Raw genomic sequence first — 16,033 nt, forward strand, 5'->3', positions numbered from 1 at the left:
GGATAAGCTAGTCGAATTGTAAAAGATGAAAATTAGATGTTGAAATAGTTGAAGTCATGCTTAATTACGAAAAAAAACACTTGTCATTGTTGCGTACCATTTCAACATCGAAGGTCTCCTCGAGCTTAATGTTGAAGCGTCGATCCTCGTTCAGCTCAACGAACCTGTCGCACATACCTTGATCGTCGTGGCACCAGCTGCACTCCCCCAGGAGACTGTCGTCGTCCGAGTACGACATTTCCTATGTTCATAATTCAAAGATTAAACTTGTACAATTAAATATATGTACTAAAAAACCTAAATTAGATCATTATTTTTCAAGAAAATCCAGGCCACTCGATATTTCCTACATATTCTAGCACAAGTCATGCCAGAATTCACAGAAAAATCCGGCATGACCTTTGCTAAAAAAGGACATATCGAGCGCCTGAAATTTGCCGGAACGGAAATTAATCAACACTCCGGTAAAACATAGGCCACTCGGAGGTGTAAATTGAACATGAACGGCCACTTGGGTAACCACATATCCTATTTGAGCAACACAAGATATACATGGATATTTGGCTGGTCTCACCTTGATGTCGGAGGGGGTCGGTGACGGGGACGACGGCGGGGATGATGGAGGGGCTCCTTGATTTCTGCAAAAGCAAAAACCGTATAAGTTATCACTAATACATCCTGAATAATTACTTAAACTAAAAAATAACAACAAATATAACATGTTCAACTAGTTTTATTAATTCAACTAGTTCTTACTAAATATAAACTTACTATAAATAGAAAAAAAAACTAGTTCTTTTTAAAAATAAAGTAGTTCAACTAGTTATAATAATTATCTTACTAAAAATACATTATTTCTATTAATTCAACTACAACTAAAGTAGTTCAACTAGTTTATTAATTTACTTACTAATTATTTTAAACACTTACTAAACAGTAAAAATAAACTACATTATACAATAGTTAACTAGGACCATCACTACTACTAATTAACATCTACTACTGCTAAAAATCATTATCTATGAACCCTAAATTAACATCTACTACTACTAAAAAACATCTAGTACTAACTAAGCAGAGAGAACGAGGGTGGGGGAGGGGTGGGGGGCTTACAGAGAGGGGAGACATGGTGGCGGGAAGGTGCTCGGCGACGGAGGGGTAGGGGCGGCGAGGGCGGGCTCAGGATCGGTAAGCGGCGGCGGGGTTGGGGGAGGCGGCGGCGACGGTGAGGTCGAGAGCGGCGGCGGGCAGCGGCGGTGTGGTTGACGGCGGCCTCGGGCGGCGGCGGTGAGGGCAGGCTCGGGCTCAGGCGGCGGCGAAAGGGGAGTAGGGGAACAGTTGGGGGGAAGGAGGACTTAGTGAAATTTTGAGCGGGCGGGTGGTTAAGTTGAACTAGCAGTAGCGCACTTCAGGAAACGTGCTATAGCTAAAGTAGCTATAGCGTGTTTTCAGGAAAAACGCTACTGCTAAGTCTAAGCACACATCAAAATATACGTTGGTCATCATTGATCTTTTTGTGTAGAATCTAAATACTCAACATATTTAAGGTGGTAAACACCTTGTTCGCTTAGTAGTATGGGACTAAACTTAATTAGGTGCAACACTTAGCAGTAGCAAGTTTTGTAGAAACACGCTGATACTAAGTACCTTAGCAGCAGCGCGTCCTGGGAAGGGCGCTACTACTATATCTAGCCTGGGGGCAAATCCGTGGCAATTATAGTAGTAGCGCTTGTTTCACCTAGAGCGCTACTGCTATCTAGTTATTAGTAGCGCGGTTCCTTTAAGCTCGCTACTGCTAGTTAGCAGTAGCGCCTGTTTTTAAACTGCGCTGCTGCTAAGATTATGTGTATAACGTTTTCCCTAGTAGTGTGTAGCTATCTAATCACCACCAACACTAGCTAATAATCATCATCATAGTCATTACCACCAACACTAGCTAATAATAATCATCATAGTCATTACCACCAACACTAGCTATTTAATCATCATAGTCATAGTGTAGCACATGATCATCTTCAAACTCATTCTAGCTAGCTAATCACTCCTGCTACTCTCTCTCAGGTAAAATAGCATAGAACATGTGTAGCACTCCCGCTTCATCATATTGGACCATGCAAATGAACCTGTCTCGTAATTGTCGGCTGCGCTTCTGATTGCTGCCCCCTAGTACTTCTCTGTGATCCTTCACAATTTTCTCCAATCTTTGACTATTAAGACTTGCTCACTTTGAGAAATCCTGAATGTGCCTCATGTGCAATGTAGGATGTCTTGGCCGCAAGCTAGCCATTTTCATGCGACATTTAGCCTCGATCCGACGAGGCACAATTATCATTGGGATTCGCTGTTGAAGAACATCGTAGTAACATACTTAGCAATGAAGTTTAGCTTAAAAATAATGTATGCAAAAGATGCACTGAGGAAAAATAGTAAAAATCTTACCATCTTTCCTAAATAGATGTGACCGTAGTTCAATACGCACGCTAGTGGTTGTCGGTGTCAAAACTGGTGGATCTTGGGTAGGGGGTCCGGAACTGTGCGTCTGAGGTTGATGGTAACAGGAGACAGGGAACACAATGTTTACCCAGGTTCGGGCCCTCTCGATGGAGGTAAAACCCTACGTCCTGCTAGATTAAAATTGATGAGTATAGGGGTTACAAGATTTGATCTACCATGAGATCATAATGGCTAAAAACCTAGAAGTCTAGTCTATCTGATTATGATTGTTCTTACGGACTAAACCCTCCAGTTTATATAGACATTGGAGGGAACTAGGGTTATACAAAGTCGGTTACATAGAAAGGAAATAGTATATCTGGCCACCTGACTTGCCATCCACGCAAAGAAGAATCCTATCCGGACACAGGAAAAAGTCTTCCATCTTGTATCTTCATGGCCTAATAATCCGGCCCATGTCCAACAGACCGGACGCCCAAGGACCCTTTAGTCGAGGACTCCCTCAGTAGCCCCTTAACCAGGCTTCAATGACGAGGTGTCCGGCGCGCAGATTGTCTTCGGCATTGCAAGGCGTGTTCCTTCTCCGAATACTCCGACACAGTCTTTGAACACCAAGATCATGTCCGGATCTACAAAACAAATTCCGCACACCACTGTAGATAATATAATATTTCACGAGTCCAATTCGCTGACAACTTTTTGCAATGTAACACTACATCACCTCCCGGTCATTATTTCAAACCATTTTCGGCCTGCCGCTGCATATTTAGAGACGCGGCTTTATTGGCACGTCTTGTCAAAGCAGATATCGTGTCCCCCTATTCCGGGATTCTCATCAATACGGGCGTGGGTAATCCAACTGCGCCGTTCGCACGGCCCTTGGGAATAGGAGAGTTTCAAGGCGAGTGGGGGCGCTTAATATTCACTGCCTTTATAAGGAGATAAGGATTCATCTCTTCCAAACACGCCTTCTCTCCTTCCGTCTACCCACTCTCGAGCTCCAGCGCCCAAGTTCTCATCTTTCCTCCCCCAAGAAAGCACTCTAACTATGTCCGGAGCGCAAGGTAAGTGGATGGCCTCCACCGTCAAGGAGAAGGACATCACCCAACTTCGGGAGGCCGGATATTTGTCCAGGCAGATCGGCCAACGGTTCCTGCTAAGGGACAGATCGTCCCCACTCCGAAGCCCTATGAGAGGGTCGTTCTCATCCCTCATTTCATCTACGGGCTGGGATTCCCTCTTCACACATTTGTTCGCGGACTCATGTTCTACTATGGGCTGGACTTCCATGATCTGGCCCCAATTCCTTCCTCACCATCTCGGCATTTATCCTCGTGTGTGAGGCCTTCCTCCGCATCCATCCCCACTTTGGACTGTGGCTGAAGACCTTTAATGCGAAGCTGAAGGTGGTGGGCGGCGAACACACAGAATGTGGAGGTGCCATGGTGAGCAGAATGTCCAATGTTCCTTGGCCCAAAGGCACCTTCATGGAGACCCTCAAGGGGTGGCAGAAGCTGTGGTTCTATGTCACTAAGCCCCACGACGCTGCCTGGGCCGCGACCCCCGAATTCAAATCCGGGGCCCCAATGCGGCTTACCTACTGGCAGGAGAAGGGCCTGGATTGTTCTTCGTCAGATAAGTTGACTGCGCTTCAGACGCGCATCAGGAGCATGATGGACAAGGATGTCAAGCTTGTCGATGTGATTCAGGTGATGCTAATTCGCCGGATCCTTCCATGCCAGAACCGGGCTTGCCATCTATGGGAGTTCAATCCGGCCAAGCACAAGACCCTGCAACACTTCTTCGGGACTACGCATGAAGAGATCTGGAAGGTGCACTTCAAGGCCGACGAGACGTGGCTGGAGACAACCGAGGACTGCAGACACGATCTAGCCCATCCCACCAGCTCGGTAAGTATTCCATGCTTCAAGGCGTATCTCTTTCTGGCTTGCTCAAGGAGGGTGTCCCAACTTCCCTATTTGGCCTTTTCAGGGTTGGACGAAGAAGGCGAGCAGATTCGCTGTTCGGCTCCACTGCCCGAGGAACCAGCCATCCCACTTTAGAAGAAGATGCTGGTTCCGGCGACCTACGTGGCGCCGGAGAAGAACGCCAAAAAGAGGCCAAGGGGACCAGAGGATGCCTCCGTCCCAAGGGTACTTTGGATGCGGCATCCGAAGATGCCGAAACTCGCTCCGTCGCCGAAGACGACAAGGAGGAAGAAGAGGAGGAAGAAAGCAACTTCCCCCTCCCCGAGGGGGGGGGGAACAAGAGGGCGGCCTCCACAGATCTGGAGGCTGATAACCCACAAGTATAGTGGATCACAACAGCTTTCGAGGGTAAAGTATTCAACCCAAATTTATTGATTCGACACAAGGGGAGCCAAAGAATATTCTCAAGTATTAGCAGCTGAGTTGTCAAATCAACCACAACTGGAAACTTAGTATCTGCAGCAAAGTGTTTAGTAGCAAAGTATTTTGATAGTGGTGGTAATGGTAACAAAAGAGTAACGAAAGCAAAGTAATGTTTTTGGTATTTGTAGTGATTGTAACAATAGCAACGGGAAAGTAAATAAGCGTAAACCAGTATATGGAAAGCTCGTAGGCATCGGATCAGTAATGGATAATTATGCCGGATGCGGTTCATCATGTAACAATCATAACATAGGGTGACACAGAACTAGCTCCAATTCATCAATGTAATGTAGGAATGTATTCCGAATATAGTCATACGTGCTTATGGAAAAGAACTTGCATGACATCTTTTGTCCTACCCTCCCGTGGCAGCGGGGTCCTTACGGAAACTAAGGGATATTAAGGCCTCTTTTTAATAGAGTACCGGAACAAAGCATTAACACATAGTGAATACATGAACTCCTCAAACTATGGTCATCACCGGTAAGTATCCCGATTATTGTCACTTCGGGGTTAACGGATCATAACACATAATAGGTGACTATAGACTTGCAAGATAGGATCAAGAACACTCATATATTGATGAAAACATAATAGGTTCAGATCTGAAATCATGGCACCCGGGCCCTAGTAACAAGCATTAAACATAGCAAAGTCATAGCAACATCAATCTCATAACATAGTGGATACTAGGGATCGAACCCTAACAAAACTAACTCGATTACATGATAAATCTCATCCAACCCATCACCGTCCAGCAAGCCTACGATGGAATTACTCACGCACGGCGGTGAGCATCATGAAATTGGTGATGGAGGATGGTTGATGATGACGACGGCGATGAATCCCCCTCTCCGGAGCCCCGAACGGACTCCAGATCAGCCCTCCCAAGAGGTTTTAGGGCTTGGCGGCGGCTCCGTATCGTAAAATGCGATGATTTCTTCCCTTCTATTTTTTTCTCCCCGAAAGCAAATATATAGAGTTGGAGTTGGAATCGGGAGGTCTCCAGGGGGCCCACGAGGTAGGGGGCGCGCCCCCCACTCTCGTGGAAAGGGTGTGGGCCCCCTGGTCTTCATCTTTGGCGAGGATTTTTTATTATTTATTGTAAGATATTCCATGGAGTTTCAGGTTATTCTGAGAACTTTTGTTTTCTGCACATAAAACAACATCATGGCAATTCTGCTGAAAACAGCGTCAGTCCGGGTTAGTTCCATTCAAATCATACAAGTTAGAGTCCAAAACAAGGGCAAAAGTGTTTGGAAAAGTAGATACGACGGAGACGTATCAACTCCCCCAAGCTTAAACCCTTGCTTGTCCTCAAGCAATTCAGTGGACAAACTGAAAGAAATAAAGAGAAACTTTTACAAACTCTGTTTGCTCTTGTTGTTGTAAATATGTCAAGCTAGCATTCAAGTTTTCAGCAAAGATTATAACTAACCACATTTGCAATAATTCTCATGTCTCATGACTATCATTTCAATAGCATAATCAACTAGCAAGTCATAATAATAAATCTTGGATGACAACACTTTCTCAAAACAATCATAATATGATATAACAAGATGGTATCTCGCTAGCCCTTTCTAAGACGGCAAAACATAAATGCAGAGCACCTTTAAAGATCAAGGATGACTAGACATTGTAATTCATGGTAAAAGAGATCCAATCATAGTCACACCCAATATAAATTAATAGTGATGCATGCAAATGACAGCTGCGCTCTCCAGCTAGTGCTTTTAATAAGAGGGAGATGACTCAACATAAAAGTAAATGGACAGGCCCTTCGCAGAGGGAAGCAGGGATTTGTAGAGGTGCCAGAGCTCGGTTTTGAAATAGAGATAATTAATATTTTGAGCGGTATACTTTCATTGTCAACGTAACAACCAAAAGATGGCGATATCTTCCATGCTACACACATTATAGGCGGTTCCCAAACAGAATGGTAAAGTTTATACCCCCCCTCCACCAGTAAACATCAATCCATGGCTTGCTTGAAACAACGAGTGCCTCCAACTATCAACAGTCCCAGGGGGAGTTTTGTTTTGCAATTATTTTGATTTAGTTTGCATAAAGCATGGGTCTGGGCATCCCGGCGACCAGCCACTTTCTCGTGAGTGAGGAGCGGAGTCCACTCCTCTTGAGAATAACCCACCTAGCATGGAAGATATAGGCAGCCCTAGTTGATACATGAGCTATTCGAGCATACAAAATAGAATGTTTATTTGAAGGTTTAGAGTTTGGCACATACAAATTTACTTGGAACAGCAGGTAGATACCGCATATAGGAAGGTATAGTGGACTCATCTGGAATAACTTTGGGGTTTAAGGGATTGGATGCACAAGCAGTATTCCCGCTTAGTACAGGTGAAGGCTAGCAAAAGACTAGGAAGCGACCAACTAGAGAGCGACAACAGCCATGTACATGCATTAAAATTAATAAACATTGGATGGAAGCATGAGTAGGATATAATCCACCATGAACATAAATATCGTGAAGGCTATGTTGATTTGTTTCAACTACATGCGTGAACATGTGCCAAGTCAAGTCACTTAAATCATTCAAAGGAGGATACCACCCCATCATACCACATCATAACCATCTCAATAGCATGTTGGCACGCAAGGTAAACCATTATAACTCATAGCTAATCAAGCATGGCACAAGCAACTATGATCTCTAATTGTCATTGCAAACATGTTTATTCATAACAAGCTGAATCAAGAACAATGAACTCATCATATTTACAAAAACAAAAGAGGTCGAGTTCAAACCAGCTTTTCTCATCTCAGTCAGTCCATCATATATCATCATAATTGCCTTTCACTTGCACGACCGAACGATGTGAATAATAATAAGAGTTCCCTTGCATTGGACTAAGCTGGAATCTGCGAGCATTCAATAAACAGGAGAAGACAAGGCAATACGGGCTCTTGGTTAATTCAACAATAAAGCATATAAGAGCCACTTCAACAATTTAATCATGGTCTTCTCCTACTGACCCCCAAAGAAAAGAAATAGAACTATTTACATGGGAAAGCTCCCAACAAGCAAAAGAAGAACGAGAATTATTTTTGGGTTTTTTTTAACTATTACTATAGCAAGAAAAGTAAACTACTACTAATTTTTTTGGTTTTTCTTAAGGTTTATTAAACTCACAAGAAGAAAGCATAAAAAGGAATTTAAACTAGCATGGATGATACAATGAAGAAGTATGATCACCACATCTAGCAATGAGTGTGTGAACATAAATGTAATGTCGGTGGGAAATACGTACTCCCCCAAGCTTAGGCTTTTGGCCTGAGTTGGTTTATTGCCAGGGATAGCCTGGCGGATACCCATAGGTGTAGCTGGGGTCGTACTGCGACGAAGAATAGTTGGGGTCATACTGTGATGAAGTGTGTGGGTGCAGGAATAAGTGGAGGAGGGCCACCGTGGGCCCACCAAGCAGGGGGGCGCGCCTAGGGGGGTAGGGCGCGCCCTCCACCCTCGTGACCAGGTGGCAGCTCCCCCCGCGGTAATTTTTGCACCATAAATCCTCAAATATTCCCGAAAAAATCATATTAAATTGGCATGTCATTTTGAGGACTTTTATTTTCTGGATATTTTTATATTGCACGGATAAGTCAGGAAACAGACAGAAAAATACTTTTTTTACTTTATTTCAACTAAATAACAGAAAGTATAGAGACGGTACAGAAGGTTGTGCTTCTAGTTTCATCCATCTCATGCTCATCAAAAGGAATGCACTAGCAAGGTTGATCAAGTCTTGTTAACAAACTCATTCCGATTAACATGAAACCGGAGAAAATTTCGAATAACACTATGTTACCTCAACGGCGATATGCACATCCCCAATAATAAGTATATCATATTTCTTCTTGACAGTAGGAAGAGGAAATTCAAAACCTCCAAATATAATCGATGGAATTTTTCTGATAGAATTGATACTATGAACTTGAGGTTGTTTCCTCGGAAAGTGTACCGTATGCTCATTACCATTAACATGAAAAGTGACATTGCCTTTGTTGCAATCAATAACAGCCCCTGCAGTATTAAGAAAAGGTCTTCCAAGAATAATAGACATACTATCGTCCTCGGGAATATCAAGAATAACAAAGTCCGTTAAAATAGTAACGTTTGCAACCACAACAGGCACATCCTCACAAATACCGATAGGTATAGAAGTTGATTTATCAGCCATTTGCAAAGATATTTCAGTAGGTGTCAACTTATTCAAGTCAAGTCTACGATATAAAGAGAGAGGCATAACACTAACACCGGCTCCAAGATCACATAAAGCAGTTTTAACATAGTTTCTTTTAATGGAGCATGGTATAGTAGGTACTCCTGGATCTCCAAGTTTCATTGGTATCCCACCTTTAAAAGTATAATTAGCAAGCATGGTGGAAATTTCAGCTTCTGATATCTTTCTTTTATTTATAACAATATCTTTCATGTACTTAGCATAAGGATTCATTTTGAGCATATCAGTCAATTGCATACGCAAAAAGATAGGTCTAATCATTTTAGCAAAGCGCTCAAAATCCTCATCATCCTTTTTCTTGGATGGTTTGGGAGGAAAAGGAATGGGTTTCTGAACCCAAGGCTCTCTTTATTTACCATTTTTCCTAGCAACAAAGTCTTTCTTAGCATAACGTTGATTCTTTGATTGTGGGTTATCAAGATCAACAGCAGGTTCAATTTCTACATCATTATCATTACTAGGTTGAGCATCATTATGAACATCATCATTAACATTTTCATTAGGTTCATGTTCATTGCCAGATTGTGTTTCAGCATTAGACATAGAGATATCATTTGGATTATCAGGTGGTTCAGCAATAGGTTCACTCGAAGTTTGCACAGTTCTATCATTTTTCTTTTTCTTCTTTTTAGAAGAACTAAGTGCATCAATTTTATTTCTCTGAGAATCTTGCTCAATTCTCTTAGGGTGGCCTTCAGGATACAAAGGTTCCTGAGTCATTCTACCAGTTCTAGTAGCCACTTTAACAGCATAGTTATTTTTCTTACTATTCATTTCATCGAGCAATTATTTTTGAGCTTTAAGTACTTGTTCTACTTGAGTGGTAACAATAGAAGCATGTTTTCTAACAAGTTTAAGTTCACCTTTAATATTAGCCATATAATTACCCAAGTGTCCAAGCATATTTGCATTGTATTTCTATTGTCTACCAAAATAAGCATTAAAATCTTCTTGCTTAGCCATAAATCTATCAAACTCATCTAAGCATGGGCTAGCAATCTTAGTAGGAGGGATTTCAGCTTTATCATATCTATAGAGAGAATTTACCTTTACTACGTGTGTCGGATTATCGAGGTCTGGAGGTTCTTCAATAAGTAATGGATCAAGATCATATGTTTCTTCAATAGGCTATAAATTAAGACCATGTATTTCTTCAATAGGAGGTAAATTCTTAACATCTTCAGCTTTAATACCTTTTTCTTTCATAGATTTCTTTGCCTCTTGCATATCCTCAGGACTGAGAAATAGAACGCCTCTCTTATTCGGAATTAGTTTAGGAATAGGATCATTAATTGGAGCAGGAGCTGGCTCAGGAGGTGCCCAATTATTTTCATTTGTCAACATATTATTCAATAAGATTTCAGCTTCATCCGGTGTTCTTTCCCTGAAAAGAGAACCAGCACAACTATCCAGGTAATCTGTGGAAGCATCGGTTAGTCCATTATAAAAGATATCAAGTATTTCATTTTTCTTAAGAGGATGATCAGGAAAAGCATTAAGTAAGTGGAGAAGCCTCCCCCAAGCTTGTGGGAGACTCTTCTTCAATTTGCACAAAATCATATATATCCCTTAAAACAGCTTGTTTCTTATGAGCAGGGAAATATTTAGCAGAGAAGTAATAAACCATATCCTGGGGACTACGCACACAACCAGGATCAAGAGAATTAAACCATATCTTAGCATCACCCTTTAATGAGAACAGAAATATTTGAAGGATGTAAAAGTAGCGAGTTCTCTCATCTTTAGGGAACAGGGTGGCTATATCATTTAATTTAGTAAGATGTGCCACAACAGTTCCAGATTCATAGCCATGAAAAGGATCAGATTCAACCAAAGTAATTATATCAGGATCAACAGAGAATTCATAATCCTTATCAGTAACAAAGATGGGTGAAGTAGCAAAAGCAGGGTCAGGTTTCATCCTAGCATTTAGAGCTTGCTTATTCCATTTATCTAATAACCTTTTGAGTTCATATCTATCTTTGCAAGCTAAAATAGCTAAAGAAGCTTCTTGATAAAATAAATAACCCTCAGGAATAACAAGTGATTCTTCATCATCACTTTCATCTTCATAATCAGATTCAATATTTTCAAGTTCTCTAGCCCTAGCAAGTTGTTCATCGGGAAATACACCAAGTGGCACAGTAGTATCAAGCATAGAAGTAGTTTCATCATAAGTATCATGCATAGCAGAAGTAGCATCATCAATAACATGCGACATATCAGAACGAATAGCAGAAGCAGGTTTAGGTGTCGCAAGCTTACTCATAACAGAAGGTGAATCAAGTGCAGAGCTAGATGGAAGTTCCTTACCTCCCCTCGTAGTTGAGAGATAAATTGTTGTCTTAGCGTCTTTCAAGTTCTTCATAGTGTCCAGCAGATATAAATCCCAAGTGACTCAAAGAATAGAGCTATTCTTCCCGGCAACGGTGCCAGAAATTAGTCTTGATAACCCACAAGTATAGGGGATCGCAACAGCTTTCGAGGGTAAAGTATTCAACCCAAATTTATTGATTTGACACAAGGGAGCCAAAGAATATTCTCAAGTATTAGCAGCTGACTTGTCAATTCAACCACACCTGGAAACTTAGTATCTGCAGCAAAGTGTTTAGTAGCAAAGTAATATGATAGTGGTGGTAACGGCAACAAAAGAGTAACGAAAGCAAAGTAATGTTTTTGGTATTTTGTAGTGATTGTAACAATAGCAACGGGAAAGTAAATAAGCGTAAACCAGTATATGGAAAGCTCATAGGCATCGGATCAGTAATGGATAATTATGCCGGATGCGGTTCATCATGTAACAGTCATAACATAGGGTGACACAGAACTAGCTCCAATTCATCATTATAATGTAGGCATGTATTCCGAATATAGTCATATGTGCTTATGGAAAAGAACTTGCATGACATCTTCTGTCCTACCCTCCCGTGGCAGCGGGGTACTTACGGAAACTAAGAGATATTAAGGCCTCCTTTAAATAGAGTTCCGGAACAAAGCATTAACACATAGTGAATACATGAACTCCTCAAACTACGGTCATCACCGGTAAGTATCCCGATTATTGTCACTTCGGAGTTAACGGATCATAACACATAATAGGTGACTATAGACTTGCAAGATAGGATCAAGAACACTCATATATTGATGAAAACATAATAGGTTCAGATCTGAAATCATGGCACTCGGGCCCTAGTGACAAGCATTAAGCATAGCAAAGTCATAGCAACATCAATCTCAGAACATAGTGGATACTACGGATCAAACCCTACCAAAACTAACTCGATTACATGATAAATCTCATCCAACCCATCACCGTCCAGCAAAACTTCGATGGAATTACTCACGCACGGCGGTGAGCATCATGAAATTGGTGATGGAGGGTGGTTCATGATGACGACGACGACGAATCCCCCTCTCCGGAGCCCCGAACGGACTCCAGATCAGCCCTCCCGAGAGGTTTTAGGGCTTGGCGGCGGCTCCATATCATAAAACGCAACGATTTCTTCCCTTCTATTTTTTTCTCCCCGAAAGCAAATATATAGAGTTGGAGTTGGAATCAGGAGGTCTCCAGGGGGCCCATGAGGTAGGGGACGCCCTAGGGGGGCGCCCCCCACCCTTGTGGAAAGGGTGTGGGCCCCCTGGTCTTCATCTTTGGCGAGGATTTTTTATTATTTATTGTAAGATATTCCGTGGAGTTTCAGGTCATTCCGAGAACTTTTGTTTTCTCCACATAAAACAACATCATGGCAATTCTGCTGAAAACAGCGTCAGTCCGAGTTAGTTCCATTCAAATCATACAAGTTAGAGTCCAAAACAAGGGCAAAAGCGTTTGGAAAAGTAGATACGACAGAGACGTATCAGAGGCGGAGGCGTCCAATAAGGGAAAGGCTTCCCTCGCGGATAGCTCTGTGTGGGACATCGATAGCAGCCCTGAGCGACGCCCTCGAAACAAGCCCCTGGCAAAATCGTGAATATCCGAAGACCCTGAAGTATTCATACATCCTCCTCTTTCACATCATAATTCTAACATGTTGAATCATGCATTTGCAGTCTGACTCATTCCGCCTTCGAGCGATCCTTGTCTACGGGGAACTCGCTGGACCCGATGGTGATGGACAGCGGGTCCCTTCCAACGGCCTCCTCTCCCAAGGCTACGGACGACGCCGAGGTGTTCTCCTGAAGGACCCCCGACTAGGGAGAGACGCAGGAGGTCGTCAAGACGACGCCAGAGGGCGAGACCTCGGCCGCCGAACACATGGGGGAGCAGATCCCCATGGAGACCGGTGGTGGGGGCTATGTCCAATTCGGCCCCCGACGAATGCGGTCCCGGAGACCTCTGTCCAACAAGAGGCGCCGGGTACTCTACTAGAGGCGCTACGATGCGCTTCCATCACTGAGGAACATCGTACCCTCATGGGTGCGGTGATTGAGAAGATTCAGTCCGCGAAGAGTGGACTGACCGAAGCCTGTGCGAGCCTTCTAACAGGCTTTGAGGTAAGTGCTGCATTTATGTGAAAAGAAAGTTACAGTATAGACAGTAGCCCCTGACACTCTGTCCGGTGTTTGGAAAGAAAAGCCAAACAGAGGATCAAATAGCTATTCACAGAAAACTAATCATACTTGTCTTTGTGAATAAGATGGCGTCGCTGCTGGCCGCGACTTCTCATGCTACCGAAGTCTTTGGACTGAATCGGACGTTGGAACGAACCGAGGAAGTGCTCGGCCGTGCGAAAAACCAGCTGGAGAATACCCAAGGTATGCAATGATATTGTGTATGTACGGAACGGATGAATAATGTAAGATGATCACAGTGCCATGACATTTATTAGGGGCGGCGACTGGGGTAGAGGCCCTCAAAAAGGCGATGGACAAGGCCAAGGATAGAGCGGTAAATGAAAAGGCCGCCCGAGAAAAGCATGAGGCCAGGGTTGGTGAGGTCCAGCAGGAGCTCCAGGACGTAGTGAAGAAATGCAAGTCCTTGGAGTGCCTCAATGCGGACCAAGAATCCGAACTCGCTTAGGCCCGCCAAAGCGCACAAGAGGCCCGAGCCGAAACCCAAGGCGCCCTCCGGGAGATCCAGGAGGCCAAGAAGATCGTGGCAGGTAAGGCTTTCATTATGCAAAGCAAGTATGTGATATCGAGGTATCTCTTACTGACTCGGATTTGGAGTTCTCCAAGGGCGGTTGCGGATTTGCCGTGCAGTGTTTCTGACATGCGGAATTCTTCCGGGCCGAAGAGGGGAGCTCAACGGAGAAGCTGTTCTGGTCGCAATACCTTGCACCAGAACATCCGGTGCCCTTTAGCGACCAGCTAAAACAGTTGGTCGAGCTGCATAGGGTGGCCGAACTAGCCATGAACGATTTAATAATCCGGCTGTGGCCTGCCGAAGTTATACCCGGCAGCTATTTCGGCCTCATGAAGTAGCCACTACTAGGAAAAGGCCTACTAATGGCGCATTACCAGTGCGCCATTAGTAGCACGCCACTAGTATATCTTACTAATGGCGCACCAACTAGTGCGCCATTAGTATGTAACAGCATGCGCCATTAGTGTGCCTCCCGGGGGGCATACGTAAGCATGGCTTTGTCATACTAATGGCGCATTCTCTGTTGATGCGCCATTACTATCCTTTGGCATACTAATGGCGCACCTGGTGGTGATGCGCCATTAGTATGAATATTTGGTTTTTTTTCCTTTTCTGATTTTTGCGCAGGTTACAAAATATATTATTAGATAGAATATAAAATATATTATTAGACAGAATATAGACAGCAGCACACAGCAACATCAGATTCATCGAATACAATAGAAGATTAGTCTCCGAATACAATTCATCATATTAGTCTCCGAATTCAAAAGACCGAACAAAGATAAAACATTACAAGTCTCAAGACCGCGAGTATCGAGTTTGTCTTCACATTACAAGTCGATATCGATCATCTAAACTACCATCACATAGAAGAGAGCTGTGGTCATCACGATGAGCATCATCGCGATCAAACTGGTCTTCATCCGGTTCCTCCAACGGTCCCTCCTCTCTCCCGCTAGATAGCGGGCGTATCTAGATTCGGCCTCCGCCCTAGTGGTGTACCCTTTGTAACTATTACTGCTGAAACGGTGAACCTGTCTCCGACACTCCTCCCAGTCGTCGTAGACTGCGGGAACCTTACCCTTGTACACGACATACGACGGCATCTCTATGCACAAGCCAAACAACAGACAATACATAAGCAATATGTCAGTATGCAACAAAAGGATCGGAAGAGAAAAGCAAGACATTAATAGCACGATTCATGGTCCTACTAATAAATAGCATCGATTACATCTAAGTTGAACGACTGTCCAAACCAAAGAGACATACGAATTCATTAAAGTATAATTACAACATGAGCCAATCAATGTTTCAGAACTACACATCACTACTTTCGACTCGACTCATCGGACAGGAACGTGGATGAAGCCGCCGTCTGTCGTGATGGTCATGAAATCGCGGTCGTTGTCACCCTGCATTTGTAGCATTTCATCTATCTAACTGTTGGACGGTTGATATCTAAGGAAGAACTGCCCTGAGGTATGAAGGACATCTTGATGGATGATGTCCACAAACTCCGACTGGATGCGAAAGAATTCTTGTCTGAGCTCCGCGCCCTGGACTGTCGACAAGCTCGCGGCCCAATCTTTGAGATTATCTGGTAGCAGAAGTTGATGATGGTCCCTTACGATTGCCCGCATGTGATGGAGGGTGTAGTAGGCATCCTTCTGACCGCCAGGTGGCTGCTTGACGCAGCAGAACTTCGTATTGTGTGAGAACATGTGCTTGCCGTACTTACGAACTGCCCTGGTGAAGGTGCCTCCAGATTTGGCGTAGGCAGGGAGAACATCATCAAGAAATTTCTTGACATT

Source organism: Triticum urartu, chromosome 5 (genome assembly GCF_003073215.2).
Source record: "Triticum urartu cultivar G1812 chromosome 5, Tu2.1, whole genome shotgun sequence".
Lineage (NCBI taxonomy): Eukaryota > Viridiplantae > Streptophyta > Magnoliopsida > Poales > Poaceae > Triticum > Triticum urartu.